Raw genomic sequence first — 17,338 nt, 5'->3', positions numbered from 1 at the left:
TATTAAGGGATAGAAAGGCTTAGAATAGGATATTCCAGAAGTCCAAGGAACTGGTATTAAAACCAAGAATAACCTACCCAGAAAAACTAAGTATAACACTTCAGGGGGAAGAAATGGTTATTCAATGATAGAAGGGACTTTCAAGTATTCCTGATGAAAAGACTAGAACTGAATAGGAAATTTGACTTTCAAGTACAAGAACAAAGAGAAGCATGAAACGATAAACAGAAAATAGAAATCACAGGGGAGAAGGGGACAAGGTGGGGTAAGGGGGATGATAGAAGGGAGGGCAAATGAGAGAAGGGAGTAATTAGAAGTAAACACTCTTCAGAAGGGACAAGATCAAATGAGAGAATAGAATTAATGTGCAACAGGATAGAAAGCAGGGAAATATAGTTAGTCTTACACAACATGACTTGTATGGAAGGGTTTTGCAAAACTACACACATATAGCCTATAATGAATTCCTGGCCATCTCAGTGGGGATGGGTGGGGAGGGAGGAAGGGAGAGAAGTTGGAATTCAATGTATAAGAAACAAATGTATAGAACTGTTTTGTATATAACTGCAAAATAAGAAATACAGATAATGGGAATACAAATCTATCTTGCCCTAAAACAAAAGAGAGAAGATGGGGATAAGGGAAGATAGGGGTGTGATAGAAGAGAGGTCATATTGACAGAAGAGTAATCAGAACCCAAGAAAGTATGAGGTTGGGCGAGAGAAGAGATGGGGAGAAAATTTGGAACTCAAAATTTTGCAGAAATGAATATTGAAAATTAAAAACACACGAATAACAATGAAAAACAGAAAAGGAACAAATTGATATTCCCCACGTTAATATCAAATTAAAAATACTGACATCCACAGGACAGAATAATGAAACTGACATTACGAAAACTTTTGAAATAAGAAATGAAACTAATAATTGGTTTTGTTTTAGAAAAAAACAGTGAAATTGTTAATATTTTGGTTAATTTATTTTAAAAAAGGAAGAAAAAAAATTACCACTATCAAAAGTTAGAAGGGCGAACTCAACTCCAATGAAGAGAAAATTATAACAGTAATCTGAAATCAATTTGTCCAAATGTATGCCCATAACTTTGACATCCTAAGGGAAATGGATGAATGGTTTAAATAAATAAAAAGTTAAATACTTCAATAACCAATCTCAGAAAAAATGAAATTGAACAAATTATCAAAGAACTCCCTACGAAAAACGTCTGCAGGGTCAAATGGATTTACAAGTGCATTCTATCAAATATGTAAAGAACAGTTCATTCCACTGGTTTCTGAAAACTGGCACGGAAGGAGTCCTACCAAATTCTTTTTGTGATACGAATATGGTTCTGACACCGAAACCAGGAAGAACTATAACAGAGAAAGAAAACTATGGACTAATCATATAGATCCAAATATGTTAACTACAATATTAGAAAAAGAAATGCAGTAGTTTATCATGAGAATAATACATTATGAACAAATACGATTCATACCAGGAATACAGGGCTGCTTAAATTTTAGGAAAACTATCAGCACTTTTGATCATATCAAAAAGTAAACTGATAGAAAACATATCCCAATAGATGCGGAGAAATGTTTTGACACAGTAGAACATTCATTCCTATTTAAAAATACTGGAGAACATGTTCTAAATGGAAGCTTTCTTAAAATAATAAACTATTAACCTAAAACCACCAGCAAGCATTGCATGCAATGTGGATAAGCTAGATGCATTTCCCGTGAGATCAGCGATGAAACAGCGATGGCCATTATAGTTGTTCAACAGGGTACTAGAAATGTTAACTTTAGCAACAAGGGAAGAAAAATAAATTGAAGGAATTAGAATGGGCAACGGAGAAACTATGACTCTGAAAATGATATGATGACATCCATAGAGAAACCCAGAGAATCAAGTAAAAGAACTACTTGAAATAGTTATTTTGGCAAAGTTCCAGGTCGTAAGTCATCTGCATTTCTGTATATTATTAACCAAGCCCAACACCAAGAGACAGAAAGAGAAATCTCATTAAAAGTTACCACACACACTATAAAATATCTGAGAATCTACCTGCCAAAAAAACCCCAGGGACTATATGAACACAATTACAAAACAGTATTGGAAAAAGTAGCATCAGTTGCTTTGGGTAGGCCGAACTAACAAAATAACTATGAGAATTCTACTTAAATTAATTTACCTATTCAGTGCCATGCCAATGAAACTGCCAGAAAATTATTTTCTAGAACTAGAAGTAGTAACATCAAAATTCATCTGGAGGAACGAAAGATCCAGAATATCAAGGGGATTAATGAAAAGAAATACTAGGGCAGGTGGTCAAGGCCAACCACACCTAAAATTGTATTGCAAAACAGCAATAATCAAAACCGTCTGGCATTGGTTAATACAAAGTGGAGCAGATCAGGCAAATATGTTAGGTACTCAAAACACAGTAATCGATGAATATAGCTGTCTACTGTTTGATAAATCCAAGGACCCGAACTTCTGGGAGAAAAACTCACTACTGGGAAAACTTCATAATAGTATGGCAGAAACTGGGCATAAACCAACACCTGATACAGTACACAAGAATATAGTCGAAATGGATACACGATCCATATAAAGGGTGGTACTGGATATAAATTAGTGGAGCAAGGAATAGTGTATTTGTTAAATGTATGGAGAATGGAGAAATTTATGACCAAACGAGAGATAGAGAACCTTATGAAGTGCAAAATGGGTAATTTTGACTACATTAAATTGAAAAAGTTTGGCACAAATAAACACAATGCAACGCAGATTAGAAAAATGGGAAAGCTTTTTTCATCGAGTGTCTGTGATCAAGGCCTCATTTTTCAAATATATAAAGAACTCAGGCAAATAAATGTGGAAGAATACAAGTCATTCTCCACTGGACACATGAACAAAGGATATGAATAGTTATGTTACGGAGAAAGGATTAAAGTTTTCCATACTCATATAAAAAATGCTCCAAATCATTATTGATTAGAAATGCCCAAATGAAAACAACGCTCAGGTACCTCATCACACCTATTGGATTAGTTAACATGACGAAACAGGGAAGTAATAAATATTGGAGAAGATGTGGGAGATTTGGAACATTAATTCATTTCTGGTGTAACTGTGACCTCATACAACCATTCTGGATACCAGTTTGGAACTATGCCCAAAGGGCTACCAAAAGGAGTGTCCCTTTTATCCAGTAATATTGATTCCAGGACTGTATCCCAAAGAGATGAGAAAAAAGGGAAAGGTTCGTACATATACAAAGATATTTACAGCATCTCTCTTTGTGGTGACCAAGAACTGAAAATGGAGGGGATTTCCATCAATTGGGGAATGACTGAATAAGGTGTGTTATATTAATGTAATGTAAGAAATGATGAACAGGAAGAGACTTCAGAGTGTCATGGACGGAATTATATTAACTAATACTGAGGGAATGGTGGAAAACCAGGAGAACTTTACAAACAGAAATAAGCACAGTGTGTGAGGAATTTTTCTGGTGGACTTAGCGCTTCGCAGAATTGCACGGACCAAAAATTGTGAGCGCATTCTTGAAGCAAAATACCTTCCACATCCAGAGAAAGAACTGTGAAATTGGATCTCAGAGTGAAGCACGCTATTTTTTCTTGTGTTATGTTTTGATTTGTATTTATGGTTTCTCCCACTCCTTTACATTCTTCTATGCAATACGATAACGTGAAAATGCATTTAATAAGAATGAATTGTAGAACTTACATAAGATTGCACGCTGTCTCGAGGAGGGAGTGTGGAAGGAGAGGTAAAGGAGAGGGAGAAAATCTAAGATATGTGGAAGTGATTATAGAAAACTATATACAAAGAATTTAATTTAAAAATAAATAGTTAATTATAACATTTGTTCTTATACAACTTGCGAAACAGAATCGAAATGATTGATGTATCTTTTAATGTTGATTCAGAACTGGACTATAATATAACCAAAACGCGGTGGTGAGATGAGTAAATACATTTACAAATGAAGTCACAGACGTGATTCTTCTGTACAATTTTGTTTGGAGAAAACCACATGGTCAGGAAACAGTCTTATGATGGAAGAACAAAGAGAGGGCAGATAGGTTTTAAGATGTAGGGGAAAAGTTTGTTTACGTTAAAATCGGATAGAGTGGTTTATTTTGCAACAAGAAGATACAACTGTTGGTGGTTGGCAATTTCAACAGAAGATCACTCCTCAGGATTTGTTCCTCCAGCCTGTTACTCCTCCTCCATTTCTGACATCTACATTTTCACTTTTGGGCGCTTTTACAGGAACCTTTCGAACTACGTCTTCTGCTAATGTGAGGAATGCCTTCTCAATGTTTGTTTTTGCTTTTACACTCGTCTCTAAAAAACTAATACGAAGCTCCCTTACAATCTGCTCTCCTTTTGATTTAGGTACAACTCATCTTCCATGTCACAGCAACCTTTCCACATCTTCCCTGGCATGCTCATCTATGTTTCTAAGTCGTTTGCTTATGTTTTCAAAACTTCTACCATGGGTGGTGTCATATATTAGCAGAATTCCCATATTTCCTCTGTAGTGGAGGTGATGATGTGAAATTGCTCCTGTCCTGCTGTGCCCCAATTCTGTAACTTGATCTTTTTTTCCTTGTAATTCAATTGTTTTGATTTTAAAGTCAATTCCAGAGAGAGAAGCACCAACACCTGAGTTTTCAAAGCTAAGAGGCTCCTTAGCAGCTTCCAAGAATCTCATGTGGCCAAAACAATCTCTGTCACTGAGAAAGAGCCAAACAAATTCTCTCACTAAGGGGATTTGTTCCTTGACGTTTGAAATTCGTCAAAGTGTCACACTTGAGGACCCAGAGGGTCACATGCGACTTCGAGGAAGGTCTGATTTGCCCTGAAGTTCTGCCTTACACACTATGTCACCATGGGGAAAACATTTGAACAGTTTAAACCTCAATTTTCACACGTGTAAAATGGGAATGATAATAGTACCTAGGCTAAGTAAGTTACAGGAGATTGTAAGACTCAGAAGTGACGTTTGCAATGGACTTTTCAACCACGACACCCCATAGAGGTCTTTATTACTACTATCACTCCTAATCATCTGTTCATCTTTTTGATGAAGTTTAAGTATCTTGCTATTTAGTCTTTTTTATTTTTGTGTTGCTCAGATCATTGCACAAAATTACTATATAATCTAAATCCATTAATTTGGTATATGATTTCATCTGCTAGAGGTTCTATGAATACATCTTTAGCACAATTCTAAGATAACTGTGGGATCCTATGTTCCGCACGCTTTTCCCTACATTGTTTTCAGGTCTTCCCCTAATTTTCTGTATGATACAAACTTTTCATCCATGCAGCCTAGAGACTAGGAACACTTGGTGTGCTATTAGAAAACATCATTCATGGATGTTTATGGGTCAATGTTATGACTAGGAGATGAGAACGATAATTCTGTTCCATGAAAATGTTCCGACTGCAGAACAATTGATTTTTGAATTGCAAGGATATCTTGAAGTCTCTATTTGTCATATTTTCCCTTTTGAAAGATATTGAGCTTCTGATAAATAATTCTAAAGAGCAATTCAAGTCTTTTGAAGTATTCATTTGATTCTAATGTTTCACAACCTTCTGTAAAGAATTCCTCACATTTCCTTCTATAATCCGTGCTGACTGCTAAATCTGGGCTCCTGAAGCACAATATATACTTTCTGCTGACAATGACCTGATGTGGGATTGCCATCAGAAAACCTTTCCATTTCTATAAACAAGCCCATATGGCGAGCAGGCGTCTCTTTCTTCTCTGTACACACTTCGTTGAATGAATTCCTGCGATATGACACCAGTGGAGTATAATGGGACTCCATTCTTGGATATTTGCTGTTTTATAGGCTTCCTCCAGAGACTGACCAATTTGAGATACACTAGACACATCCCGGGGTATCTATTTAAATTTTTTAACTTTTAAGGTAGCTCAATGAAATCTTACATCTCTGTGTTGGACAATTATTTTTGCCCAATTTAAAATTGTTTAATTTGTGTTTTAATGAGGAGTGTTGACCTCCGTGTTTCATTATTACTTATTTTTGTTCAGATACTTTCCAAGTCTGTTCTTGTTCATTTATGCAGTAAGGGGAGGGCCTTTCTACACTACGCCCTGTATAACAGGGTGGCTACGTTAAGAAAGCCATCTTCTGTGAGGGGGCCAGCGAAGCAGGAAAGGCTGCCCCTGAGTTGGCAGACAGAGGATTCTAAGGGATAGCTGGATCACTATGAGTTACAGACATGGCTGTGGGTGAGATGGTATTAGGGCTAAAGTGCTTTTGGCCATATAAAACAAATGTTGTGTGTACCTGCAGCCACGGTAGGTTTCCCCATGGAAATGATCTCTAAGCATGCTCAGGAGACACACAAAATTTTTGTTTCAGCCCAAAAAACTTCCTTTAGGAGAAGAGAAGGCGTTCTCACCAAAACACAAGGAATTCTTCAAAGCTTTTAGCTAGAAAGACTCTTCTGATATTGTTACCCCGTAAGTGCTCTATTTGGGACATTTCCTCCATTAAGAAGATTTTGACTTGATTTCCTCAAATGGCATCAATAAAACATTTTTCAGTTAGAGGTTAAGTTACTGCCATTACTACGGATTTTCCAAGGTCATAGTAATCATACGTACATCAAAGGGAGTGGAGTAAGATTCTGCAAGGTAAAGGAGCTTGGATTGCAACCAGGAATCACCTACTTGGTAAACCAGAATGTAGTGTTTGCAGGATGAAATGGACATTCAGTGAAATAGGAGACACTGAGAAAATTCTTTTGAAATGACCACAGCTAAAGAAAAAATATTTGATTTAGAAATGTAAGACAAGAAAGGCTGAAAAAGATAAACAGGAAAACAAAACTGCAAATTATTCAATATGGTTAAAGTGTTTCCATCCATTCATAGGAAGATGATGTTTGAGACTTAAGAACTATCACTATCAGGGCAGTTAGAAGAAGTATAAATAGGCAGTGGCTGTGGGTACAAATTGACTGGGATAGGATGACATAAAAATTACTTGTGGAGAAGGGCGGTTGCACTGGGAGAAGGAAGAGAAGAAGAATGAAGTAAATTATATCACATTTAAGGTGTAGAAAATGCATTACAATGAAGGGAAGGAAGGGAGAGGCCTGAGCATTGCTTGAACCTTACTCTCAAGGGATTTGGCTCAGAAAGGGAAAAGCATAGGCACTGAATTGGGAATAAAAGTCTCTCTTATATACGGGGGATGCATATCCAATGAAAATTAAATGAAAGCAAGGCTCATGGTGATCTATGTGAAAAGGAAGAATACTTACGAAAAATGTAAACTGCCCATGTGAACAGAAGAGGAAAGGGAATACTTAAATAACTCTGTCTTAAAGAAGACATTGAACAAGGCATAAATCTACAAGGCCAGATGGATTGGAAAGGGAATTCTAGTAAACATTTTAAAGCACTTCATCCCAACATTATATAAATTATTTGAAAAAACATGTAAAGAAGGAATCCTATCAAATTCCTTTCATGTCACAAATTTGTTTTTGATACATAAACAAGAGTGTAGGGATATAAACCCACTAATACCTAACTGGTGAATTAATGGCTACATTAAATAGTGGGAAAAGAGGATTCAAAAGCAAGTTAGAGGAGCAAGGAGGAAATTACTTTTCACATCGATGGATAGGAGAAAATGTTATGATAAAGCGAGCAACAGAGAGAATCATGGAAAATGAAACACATGCTTCTGTTTCCATGAAGTTGAAGTGTTTTTTTTGCACAAAGAGATTAGATTCCGTCAATATGAGAAAGGTGACAGTTAAGGGAGGGAAACCGTCTTTGCAGTAAAGTTCCCTAAATACAACATATGGAAGGAACTGATTGCAGGTTCTAAGATAAAGAGCCATTCTCCAATAGGTCAATGGAACAGGAAGTTTTGAAAGGTAGAAATCTAAGCTATCCATATCCAATCGAAAGACAAAATGCTCTAAATGCCTTATAATGAAAGAAGTGCATATTAAAACAACACACTTCTTTCAGCCTGTAAAGTATAGAGATGTGCAGGTTCAGGTACTGTGCAATCTCTCCGTTCCACAGCAAGGTACATACAAATATCTCCTTTTACCTGGTTCTAGTTGACACCAGAATAAAAAAGTGAATACACCACTGAATTAAATGACACCACGCATGATATGGAGAAGAGGAAAGAAGGAGTTCCTAGGCTGTCTCAAAGTTTTATGTCCACATGTGGGGACGTGGGTGTGGGCACCACAGGTCTGGTACCCCACTGGACCAGTAAAAACTCTGTTAGCGGGGACCACTGAGATCGATAGCTTGGGATTGACTGGTCCCCGATTTTGAAGTTCACTCAGGAACTGATTTTTCAAAGCTCAAGCTTTTAATGCCCTAAATGTATAGGACCCAAACCTGCAGGTATTTCATTGATTGTCACGAAAAGACACAAAAAACACTTACAAACAAAGGCATTGATACTCCCTCCAGCCCCGCCCCGTTCCCACAGACATGGCCCTAGTCACGGAAACAAGGCTATTTGTGGTGGGAAGGTTCAGGAGAAGATTGAATGGGAGACAGGAAACAGTGTAATGTAGGATGGCGGAGGCAGGGGAACAATAAGAAGGGCTGTGGCAGAAAAGGGGCCTTACGTCATAGACACGCAAGATGGAAAGTGTAGGAAATTCTGAGTTCCCAGAGGGAAGGATAGGTATGGTGGGGGAGGGAGAGGGATGGATGTTAGGGTCCGACAGATCTTCAGCTGCTCAAGGACCCCCTCCAGACTCACGGTAGAAAAGCAACTCACTCCTCTTCCCTCTTCTCCTCCTTCACCTTCTTCTGTTTTTCGTCCACCATTTGCTTCTAAGAACAATTCTTATGTTCTACGTTCGAAGGTCCCTTCCAACTCTGATCTACTGTATTTTAATGTTCTTTTCATGTCTGGTGTTCTAGGTTTTAAAGTTCCTTCAACTTCTGATATTTTGTGTTCTCAGGTACTTTGCAGGTTTACTATTCTATATTCTAAAGTTTTTTCCATCTCTGATATTCTCCTCCTCCTACATCACCTCCTAGTTGTCTCCTTCCAAGAGTCCTTCCAAGTTTGATATTCTGTGTTCTTGCATTGCCTCCAGCTCTGATGTTCTACATTCTCAGATCCCTTCCAGATGTGGTATTCTGTGTTCCAAGGTTTCTTCCATGTCTGATGTTCTATGTTGTGAAGTCCCTTCACTCCCTGATGTCCTCTGTTGTAATCTCACAGCTTTGATGTTCCATGGACCAAGATCCCTTACGACTCTAATAATATGTGTTCTGGAGTCTCTTCAGGCTCTGCTATTTTATGTTCTAAGTGTCCTTACAGGTTTGATTTTCTATGTTCTAAGGTGAAAAATAGTTATGATATTGTATATTCTGTGATCCCTTGCTCCACTGATATTCTATATTATTAGGTCCCTTCCAGATCTAATATTCACTTTTCTAAGATCCCTTTTAACTCTGATAACCTGTGTTTTAAATTTTCTTGCAGCTCTGATATTACAGGATTTAAACTCAGTTTGACTTCTCAATTTCTCTGTTCTCAGGTGCCTTCCCATTTTAGAATTTTGTATTGTAGGGTTCCTGCCCGCTCTTAAATTCTGTGTTCTAAAGTTACGTCTATTTCTGGTATTCTGTGAGATAAGATCCCTTCCATGTCTGGTATTCGATATTCTAAGTTTCCTTCCACTTCTCATGTTCGATGTTCTAAGGCACGATCCATCTATTCTGTGTTCTAAGGTTCATTCCATCTGTATTATTCTACATTATCAGGTCCTTCCAGGTCTAATATTTTGTGTTCAAAGATGACTCCCATTTCATATATTCTTTCTTCTAAGACCCCTTTCACCTGATATTCAGCGTTAATTTCTTCCAGGTCTGTGGTTCTAGGTTCTAAGGTTCCACTTCTGATATTCTGTGTTGTAATATTCCTTCTATCTCTAAGACTCTATGTGCTAAGGTTATTTTGATTTGTAATATGCTGTGTTGTAGAGATTTTTTTTTCAGGTCTGATGTTCTCTTATCAAAAATCCCTTCCATTTCCGACAACCTCTCTTCTCAGGTCCCTTCCACCTCTGCTATTCTGTATTCTTTCTTCCTACCAGCACTGCTGTTCTGTGATCGAAGGTGTTTTCCATCTCTGGCATTCTATTTTGTGTACGTCTTTTCCTTTTTGGTGTTCTAATTTCTTTCTCATCTTTGATATTCTGTGATCTAAGTTTTGGTTCGCTTCTGACATTACATGTACTAAGATCTGTTTCATGTCCGCTATTTTTTTTTCTAAAGTTCCTTACACTTGTAAACTTCTTTGTTGTAAGCTTCCTTCCAACTGTGATAGTATGTGTTCCATGTTTTTTTCTAGCTCGAATCCTCTCTATTCAAGGGTACACTCCACTTCCGATATTTGGTTTTCTAAGGTACCTTTGTGCTGTACTATTCCATAATCTAAGTTTCTGCAAGCTCTTCTATTCTATGTTCTAAGATTCCTTTTAAATCCAAAAGACCTTCTATGTTCTAATATCCCTTGCATCTCTGAGATTCTTTATTGCATCGTTCGTTCCAGTGTGATGTGCTATTATGCTCTGAGGTCACTTTCATCTCCCATATTCAATATTCTAAGAATCATGTGAGGTGTGATTTTGTATGTTCTAAAGTCACTTCCATCTGTGATATTCTGAATTATAAGATTCCTTCCAATTACAATATTCTATGTTCTAAGGTCCCTTTCATTTCTGATGTTATGTGTTCTAACACCCATTTCAATTCTGATATTCTATGTTGTCAGGTCCCTTTCAATTCTGGTATTCTATCTTGTAAAATTTGTTCAAATTCTCATGTTCTATGTTCAAAATTCCTTTCCATCTCTGATATTCTGTATACACAAGTTCCTGCTGGTCCTGATATTCTGTTTTACCACTCCCATGTGTAATACTCTGTTTTCTAGGATCTCTTCCAGTTCCCTTATTCCAAATTTTATGATTCCTTACATCTCTTATACTTCGTATTCTATGGTTCCTTTCATTTCATATATTCTGTGTTCTAAGATCCCTTCAATCTCTGCTAATCTTTTTCTAACGTCCCTAGGATTGTTAATCTATATTCTAAAGTCCTTTCAACATCTGAGATTCTCTGTAGTAGGGTTCCTTCTTGGTCTACTATTCTGTGTGGTAAGATTACTTCCATTTGTGATATTCTGTGCTGAAAGCATCCTTCCAGCTATGATATTCTGTGTTTTTATGGCCTTTCCACTTCCAACATTCTGTGTTCGAAGATTCCTGCCAGCTCTGGTATACTTTATTCTAAGGTTCCTTCCAGATCTGAAGATGTATGTTCGAAGGTTCCTTTCATTATTGCTATTGTGTGTTGCAAGGTTCCTTCCATTTGTGTTGTTCTGTGTTATCAATTCCCTGACACGTCTCATATTTTGTGTGGTAACGTTCTTTAGATCTCATGGATTCAAGAATATTAGGTTCCTTTTGTCCCTGTTATTTCATGTTCAAACGTTCCTTCTGTTCTAAGTTTCCTTCTAGCTCTGGTATTCTATATTTTTATGTTCCTTTCTCTTCTGATGTTCTGTGTTCTAAGGGCTCTTCCATTTAATGATACTTTCTGTTATAAGGTTCAAGACAGTTCTCATATTCAAAGTTGTAAGGACTCTTTCATCTCTGATATTCCGTTTTCTAAAATCTCCTTGAATTCTGCTTTTCTGTAGTCCAAGTTTCCTACCACTTCTGATGCTCTATGTGTTAGGATCGCTTCCATTTCAGATATTTTTTAGTCTAAGGTTTCTCCTAGCTTGTCTGTATTTTAGGGTCCCTTCCATGTCTCATATCTTGTGTTCTGTGGTTCATTCTTAATCTGGTCTTCTAAATGCTAAGGTTCCTTTGAACTCTGATATGTTGTATTCAAATATCCCTTTAAGCTTTGCTATCCTAAGTTTCCTTCCATATCTGATATTCTGTGTTCTACGGTTCCTTCAAAGTCTTCAACTTGCTAATACTTATTAAAATTGATGTTGAGTCACATAAGCAGAAAAAAGAGAACACAATACACAGTAAAAGCAGCAGTGTATGATGATTAAGTTTCACAGGCTTACCTCTTCTTACAAATGCAAGAATCTAAGAAAACTCGGAAAGGTTTGTGATTAAAAATGTCATCCACAACAAGCAAAGGAATAAAATGGAGAAAGAATACAGATTGCAGAATACCATTTGCTCTTTCTTTTGTTGTGTTACTTTCTTCCTTCTTGTGATTCCTCCCATGGCTTCTAATTCTTCTTGGGAGTAAGACTGATGTGGAAATGTGTTTCATATGATGGTATTTGAAGAGATGATATTAGATGGTTCACCCTCATGGGGTGAGGGGCTAGGAGAAAGGAGCAGAACATTTAGAACTCATAATTTAACGGAAGAGAATATTATAAACAACAAGGAAATACTTTTAAATAAGAAAATAAAGAGCTGCCCTAGATGCAAAATTAAATTCTGAACACGGTGTCAGATTTCATGCCATCTATAATATGTAGAAAGGCCACTGAGCAAAGAAAACGCAGTCACACATGATTATTCTGGGAGGCCAGAGGGAATCTCTCTTTGTCATTGATACCAACATGCTGCCTTGCCAATGCATACCTCTCACGGTTAAAGGCTATGAAACAGGAAGTTGAATTGTTTCCCATTTTCAAGTTCCTAGATTGTGACGTTGGGCGAGGTCTTCCACTCACTTTGAAGGATACAGAACAGGAATTACAAAGCAGATTTGTATTTCCTTACATCACAGAAAGACTCTGGATGCCCTGAACATAAATCCACTTCTTTGCCCTTGAGTTTGAGCCCTGGGTATTGCAATGAACTTTGACATTGTTATGAAAGCGAAGTCGCTTTAATGGCAGAAATTGGGCTTCAATGCCATTTCATGGAGAAGTTGTGCAGTAAGAGTATGCACCAGGTGGTGGCCTGTAATTCTTCTGTGCTTCATATGCTGTGGACACCAAAGCGATCCACAATTTGAAGCTCCAAATTCGTCTTCTCTCTGTTGTTAGGAAGAGCCACCCTATGTCTTAGGAAGGGGGAACATCGTCTGACAATCCTTGCTCAATTCCAGTTTTGACAAAGATGTTGTCCTGGAAAAGTATCAAGGGAAGCCTGCTAGTGGAAAGCGAGGAAATAAAGAATTATTGGAAACAACGTGGTTTCTAACCTGAGGAAACGCATTCCAGAATATTGTTATCATTTCTGCTCATTTCCTGCTCAGAGATTCCAATTGAAAATCCCAATGTCTGTTCTTCTCCGATAAGGGAAGCTCCTGAACAACGAAATGCTTGAGTAGGCTACAAGAGAGGCAAGCACTCTGACACGCAAACAAGCCCAAGTGAAATCCTGGCCGATTCAGACGAAAACTTTACCCAAATCCACATTCCTCCATCCACTGCGATAGAGATTTTTCTCCATTTTCCAAATCTAAGTCTTGAGGAAGTCCAAAATATCTACCCAAAGCACAGATTTGAACTGTCGATTCATAGATATACTAGAGCTAAGGGCGAATCCCCATTTCCTGATCCTCCCTCAAAGTAGCCTACTCTCACACACCTATACTTCCAAAGGAGAAGGTGGTCTAGTAGTCTGGGAGAATGGTCTAAGCAGGATGTTTTTTTAAACATTTTTATTAATTTTTAAAAATTTATTTATTTAAGCTTTCAACATTCATTTCCACAAAATTTTGAGTTCCAAATTGTCTCCCTATTTCTCCTCTTCCCCATCCCCAAACGCCGAGCATTCTAATTACCCATACCACCAATCTGCCCTCCCTTCGATCATCCCTCTTTGCCCTTATCCCCATCTTCTCTTTTGTCCTGTAGGGTATGATAAATTTCTATACCCGATTACCTGAATCTCTTATTTCCTATTTGTGTGCAAAAACAACCCTCAACGGTTGTTGCTAAAACTTTGAGATCCAACTTCTCTTCCTTCCTCCCTCCCCACCCATCCCCACTGGGACGGCAAGGAATTCAATATAGGCCATATCTGTGTAGTTTTGCAAATGACTTCCATAATAGTCGTGTTGTGTAATACTGACTATATTTCCCTCCATCCTATCCTGCCCCCCATTTTTTCTCTTCTTTCTTTTGACTTTGTCCCTACCCAAGAGTGTTGACTTCTAATTGCCCCCTCCTCCCATTGCCCTCCCTTCCATCATCCCCCCAGCCTGCTTATCCCCTTCTCCCCCACTTTTCTACATTGTAAGATAGGCTTTTACTTTTTCCTTCTTTGAATCAAATGTGATGAGAGTAAGCTTCATGTTTTCTCTCTCACCTCCCCCCTTTTTCCCTCCACTGAAAACTCCTTTACTTGCATCTTTCCTGAGAGGTAATTTGGTCCATTCAGTTTCTCCCTTTCCCCACCCAATATATTCCTCTCTCTCCCCTTAATTTCATTTCTTTAGATATGATCCCATCCTATTCAGCTCACCCTCTGCTCTCTGTCTCTTTCTCCCTCTCTGTCGCTGTGTGTGTGTGTGTGTGTGTGTGTGTGTGTGTGTGTAATCCCACCAACTACCCAGATAAAGAAAAAAAGTATCAAGAGTTAAAAATATTGTCTTTCCATGTAGGAATGTAAACAGTTCACCTTTAGTATGTCCCTTATGATATCTCTTTCCTGTTTACCTTTTCATACTTCTCTTGATTCTTGTGTTTGAAAGTCAAATTTTCTTTCCATCTCTGGGCTTTTCATCAAGAATGCTTGAAAATCCTCTATTTCACACTGAAAGATCACTATTTCCCCCAAAGTATTATACTCAGTTTTAGTGGGTAGTTGATTCTTAATTTTAGTCCTAGTTCCTTTGACTTCTGCAATATCATATTCCACACCCTTTGATCCCTTACAGTTGAAGCTGCTAGATCTTGTGTTATCCTGCCTGTATTTCCACAATTCTCAAATTGTTTCTTTCTAGCTGCTTGCTGTATTTTCTTCTTCACCTGGAAACTCTGAAATTTGGCTATAATATTCCAAGGAGTTTATTTTTTTAGCTCTTTTTCAGGAGGTGATCGGTGGATTCTTTCGATATTTATTTGAACCCCTGGTTTTAGAACATCAGGGTCGGTTTTCCTTGATAATTTCGTGAAAGATGATGTCTAGGCTCTTCTTGTGGTCATGCCTTTCAGGTACGCCAATCATTTTAAAATTAACTCTTCTGGACCTATTTTCCAGGTCAGTTGTTTTTCCTGTGTGGTATTTCACATCATTTTCCATTTTTTTCATTCTTATTGTTTTGTTTTGTGATTTCTTGGTTTCCCATAAAGTCATTATCCTCCAACTGTTCCATTCTAATTTTTCAAGAACTATTTTCTTTAATGAGCTTTTGAACCTCCTTTTGCATTTGGCTAAATCTGGTTTTAAAAGCATTCTTCTCCTCATTGTCTTTTTGAATCTCTTTTGCCAATTGAGGTAGCCTATTTTTAAAGGTGTTTTTTAATTCAACATTTTTTATGTCTCTTTGAGCAAGCTATTGATCAACTTTTCATGATTTTCTTGACTCTCTCTCATTTCTCTTCCAAATTTTTCCTCCACCTCTCTTACTTGACTTTAAAAATCCTTTTTCAGTCCTGCCATGGCCTGAGACCATTGAATATTTATTCTGGATGTTTGAGATGCAGAAGTCTTGACTTTTATGTCTTTCCAAGATGGTAAGCATTGTTCTTCCTCATGCAAAATGATGGGAGAAGATATCTGTTCACCAAGAAAGTATCCTTCTATAGTCTTATTCCCCCACCCCCTTAAGGGCATTTTGCCAACCAGTTACATGGCTTTTGGTCCTTTGTCAAGAGTAGTGTATACTCTGGGGGTCTGTAAGATCTCAGTTAGTCCAAGGTGGCACAATCAAGCGTGTACACTCGTCTGGGAACAAGAAGAATTTTTTTATGTCCAGAATCTGAGGAATAGAGTTTGCTTTCCACTACCACTTGGCCACCAGTTCAGCTAAGCCAGCACTGGGGGCTGAGATTCAGATAAGTTCCAGGGGCAGAGCCTCTATTCAGTGTGAGATAAAGATCAGCTGTTCACATACCCCAGGAGTATTAGGTGGGGGCAGAGCCTGATACACAGGGCTGAGGTAAGAATCAGCTGCTCAGTGCCCCCAGGGGTTTTACGATGCAAGGATGGATGCGGGCTGCTGTAGGGGCTACGGCGGAAGCTGCTTCCGCCTTCCTGATAGGCCTCTGTGGCCACCTGACCCCGGAGCTATGGGAAGGTCCTTCTTCCTTCTTGGCCAGCTGATAAAACCGTGTCACTGACTTTTGGCGCCTGTGGATTGAGAGATCTTCAAACCGCTCTTACTGCGACTTAGAATTCAACCTCCGAGGCCTGCTCTCATCCTCCTCCCAGAATGTGCCGAGCTGCAAGGCTGGGCTAGGTTCCACTCCACGTCCGATGAGACAGATATTTCCATTTGGCCTCTCGGTTCACCCTGGGCTCCAAATTTCCTTCACTCTGTTGTTCTGTGGCTTCTGCTGCTCTCGGATTTCTTGAGAATCTGTCTTTATGGGTATTTTATGGGCTGCGGGGGAGGAACTAGCATATTTGTATCTTTCTAGTCCACCATCTTGGCTCCACTCCCTCTAAGGAAGATCTTGATAAGACTGGGGTAACTAGTGATGTAATCAATGGTGGGAATGAGCTGCAGGGAACTGAGTGGTATTAGACAATGGAAGGCATCGGTGGGAAGCACGTAGGGCAAGCCACAGGAAACACACAATGGAGGGCCATGCTAGGGCAATGACAAACTATTTGAATGGGCAAGGCCAAATTAAGTGAAAAGATTCAAGGGGAGTTCAAGGAAATTCATAGAATCGGAAACCCATCACAGGGACAAGTAAAAGTAGACGCAGATTACAATGGAACCTTAACCAAAAAAATTCGAAAGAAAGAAGAGGTCACGTTAGGAACAATAAATAATGCAGTTCCAGAAATGATAAGTGATCAATTAATAAACGTTTGGAAAGCACCTACAGTGTATCAGGAACTGTAGGAAGCAATATGAATAGAAAGAGAGGAAAAACAATCATTTCCCTGAAGCAACTTATTCTTTTTTTGATGAAGATGGGGTGGAGTAGAAGTTTTCTTTAAAACTTTTTAATTATCGTTTATTTCTCCAACCATATATAAAATTTTTAAAACTATTTTTACATTTTTAATTCCCAATTCTATCCCTACCAGTATGCTCTCCACTTCCCTGTCCCTGAGACAATAACTGATGTGTGATGCCAACTGGGAA

Source organism: Notamacropus eugenii (genome assembly GCF_028372415.1).
Source record: "Notamacropus eugenii isolate mMacEug1 chromosome Y unlocalized genomic scaffold, mMacEug1.pri_v2 SUPER_Y_unloc_2, whole genome shotgun sequence".
NCBI classification, from domain to species: Eukaryota; Metazoa; Chordata; class Mammalia; order Diprotodontia; family Macropodidae; genus Notamacropus; species Notamacropus eugenii.
The sequence above is the reverse complement of the archived record's forward strand: the minus strand, read 5'-3'. Positions refer to the sequence as shown.